Source organism: Pteronotus mesoamericanus, unplaced genomic scaffold (assembly GCF_021234165.1).
Source record: "Pteronotus mesoamericanus isolate MK-2021 breed Mesoamerican mustached bat unplaced genomic scaffold, CSHL_Meso_final scaffold_31, whole genome shotgun sequence".
Lineage (NCBI taxonomy): Eukaryota > Metazoa > Chordata > Mammalia > Chiroptera > Mormoopidae > Pteronotus > Pteronotus mesoamericanus.
Genome location: NW_026555312.1, coordinates 32,449,499 through 32,453,064, shown reverse-complemented (window position 1 = coordinate 32,453,064; position 3,566 = coordinate 32,449,499). Strand labels below are relative to the sequence as shown.

Genomic DNA, 3,566 nt, shown 5'->3' with positions numbered 1-3,566 from the left:
CCCCGTTCTTCTCGGGGGAAGCTAACTGGCCTTTTCAATGTCCCTCTGGTGCCAGTGCCCGTGGGCAACCAGCCCACCCTCTTGAGCCTCCACCGCACTTCTCACCCGTTGGGATGTGTGAGAGTAGAATCCACTGTCCGCGGCACCAAGGCTCCTCTCCCACTGTTGCTCCACTGCTTTCCAGGTGATTACTCCATTATTTAGTTGCAATTCCAGTTTGGTTTTGGGAGGAGGTCAGCGTGACTCCCATTCACTCCTCCACCATCTTCTCTTTTTTCCTCCTTTTTTATCTTTGTACCTGTGTTTTTCTCTTTCTCACTCTTAATTTCTTTCTAAAAAGCCATAGTACAAGGCCAATAGTGGATGTCAGGTTCTGTAACCTGCCCCTTAATCCTTGTACAAGTCATCTCTGTACAAATTTCTGGTCAGGAGCCATAAGGAAAGGTATTTTTAACCTCACCCAGCCTCAGTTTTTCAAAGGGTCCCCAAAGCCTTGAGGATTCATGCCATCTCATCTATAAATTACGTCAGAGAGGCGGTATGGCAAGGGAAAGGGCATAAGTGAAAGGGGGTGCACATTAGGGGTGAGGGAAGGGAAGGGAGAGGAACTTTTATTCTGTTTACAAAAAGACTTGTTTTTTGAACACAAATGGTGACTTTTGTCCCCAACCCCTTTGTCCTCACCCCAATAGTTCTATTCTGAAAAGGAGGGAAACATAATTAGGTCAGGAAATTCTTCATTGTTGTAGTGGTTGCTCTGGTCTCCTAGCATGGCCAGCATCTCCTAGAAGACCTCAGGCTGGCCAGGTTGCTGTGCTGATGGCTGCTTAACATGTTGTTCATTAGAACTTGAATGATGATGAGGCTGCTGACCCTGTTACTGTTGCCAGACTCCCACACCCTCTGCTTTCCATGTCTGGAATTGTCCTGCAGTCTGTCCAGTCTCAGGAGCAAAGTTGGATCCACGGCTGGTGAGGGTAGGATAAACAGCAGCGCCATGTGATGCAGTGGAAGGACCAGGGAGAGACATGGGGCTAAAGGATGATGGAGTCTGAAAGCTGCCCACACCAAACTGGGAAGAATGAGTCTTGGTTGTAGCCTGGGTGGCCACCTGCTGGGCAGAGAAGCCTGGGTGGGTACGAGGGGTCCAAGTTGGGGCTGCTCCCTGAGTAGGGTTGGAGTGGCGGGAAATCTGGGCCAACATCTGCCCTGCAGAAGCTGATGGCTGGACGATGGTTACCGGAGGGCTAGACCATTATTTCTGAAATTCTCTGCCAGCCACAGGGTAGGAGGGAATGTGTGGCCCTGGGAGAATAGCTGTTGGGTGGCAGGGATAGTGCTGGAGGAGATACCTTTACTCTGATCTGCATTGATGTTGGAATAGATTTATGAAAATCTTGGATCTCTATTCTGTGCAAAGAGACCATCTGTCTTCTCAAGGAGGTTGCTGTGTTCTGCTCCTGTGGTTGTTACAGGCTGAACGGGAACCTGGGAATGATTGTAGCTGGACAGTCCATCTCTTCCTGGTACCACGTCCAATTCTGTTTGCTGCTGCTGCTGCCTGGGTGCCAGCTGCCCCAAGCCCATCTCCAGGGGTAAATTAGCTGTGGGACCTAACTGTGGCCTCTGGATTGTGTTGAACAGTGTAGGCCGAGGTTCCTGGCTAGAGTTCTTCACATTTGTGTTGGTACAGATGATGTACTCAATTTCATCTGAGTAAGGGTTCTGGAAAGTAAAGGAGCTGGTTCTCATCCAGAGCCATTCTCAATTCTTGGACTGGAACCAGAACATGACAGACAGCACCTGGCCTTTTAATTTCACCACCTGTTGGAAGCTGTTTCTTAGAAGCTGCTGGTCTTCAGGATGACAGAATTCTACAATATTCTTTATTAAGAGTTCTTGTGGTTGGTAGCCAACAGTAGCCACACAGCGGTGATCCATAAAAGTGAAGATTCCCTCAATGTTGTGTCGAGAGATAAACTCTGTTGGCCGACAAACATTACTCATGTCTGTACAGTTGGGAGAACTAGTTACCTGCAATCTTCCAATGGCCATTAGGCAAAACTTGCTTCCCTGGCCAGCCTCTGGGTCATCATCTGGGAGGGAGACACCTGCTGGGGGCCAGGCCTTGATGTAGCCTGTGCAGTGGACCACCACGAAGTGAGGTTCCCCATCCTTCACTGAGCCAAGTCCATTCCTGCATCTGTTCCTCAGAAAACCAAGTCTATTCATTGAAACTGGCTCCAAAGAGCTGTTGTCACACCTCATCCGGCAAATAAATGATCTCTTCGAGCCATACACATTCTTATGGAAGACTGCTGACCTTCCTTTCTCACGGTTTCAGTCTTCAGATCAAGGATACGCCCTATCAGGGTGTTTTCTGAAGTGGAAAGCGGCTCACAAAGTTTGTCCACATTGTCTGGGTGCACCCGATCATAAAGTGTGCTACCAAACCATTCAGACTGTGGCTGGTTCAGAACAGGGGTCACTGAGTCAGAGACATATACCACCCAGCCTGACTCACAACAGAAAGCCATCTGCTGTCTCCAAGATCAAGTGTTTCAGCTCCTGATCAGTGAGGAAAGATGGTTTGTAGGTGCCATCAGTGGATGTGCTGCCATTTCCTCGCAAGGACTTCATGTGAGAAACTGCCATGTGTAAGATGGTTAGCTTGTCTGGTTTTTGAGCCAGGGCACTACAGGTGGGTACCATTTCTGACAATTCTGTGATGTAGGCTGTCATCTTGTTCCATTGTCGTCATTCAATTTCACTGTGATTTTCCCTGACAAGTCTCTCTTTATCCTCAGAGCTCTGCTCATCATCCGACCTGGCAAACCGCTCCTTATCATTAGACATCTGATCATCATCACACCTAAAAAATTTACTGTTCCCTTCGTCATCGTCATCAAAATCCAACTGTGGTTGCCGCTTAATAGGCCTCTGGACAATGGCTCCTCCACCTTGAATCAGAGGCCCAGGGTTTCCAGAGGCAATGGCTGGACCCAGTGATGGTACATCTGATGTCATTTCAGGTTTAGCAGTAGTTGCCGCCGTAGCCGTAGGTGCCACCGCCGTCCCCTGGATACCATATCCTTTTACAAAGGTGTTTGTAAGATCCAGTTTTTGAGGTCATGGAATGGATATAAAAAGCTATCAGCTTTGCCTAGATACAGTAACACTTCTAGAAGCAGAAGTTAATATTTGCAAACAGACAAGGGGAAGAAATGGCTGGGTTACTCAATGTTCGACTGTGGGACTGGAACCATTTTGTAGAAGGCATTATGGTGATACTTGAGGTGAGGATGGGAGAGAGATGATTTCTCTTGAATCTGTTGTGTGGGGTAGCAAAGGTTTTTCACACGCTGTATGTAACAGATCATTAAATATCATATTGTTTTTCAGTGATTCATGTACTCATACTTTCCATGAGATTTTTATCTAATTACTATTTTTGTCTCCTAATACTTAGAAGAGTAATAATGGCAGTTTGGGGAGGAGAATTAAAACCACTTCAAGTCCCAGCGGTGTTGCCACACCATTGAGGACAAAACTATTACTGATCACTT

General features: G+C 47.3%; 1 pseudogene; it reads right to left on the bottom strand.

Annotated features, from left to right (window-relative positions):
- Positions 1-694: 694 nt before the first annotated feature.
- Positions 695-3,072, bottom strand: LOC129085733 (aryl hydrocarbon receptor nuclear translocator-like; annotated as a pseudogene).
- Between the last annotated feature and the right edge of the window lie 494 nt (positions 3,073-3,566).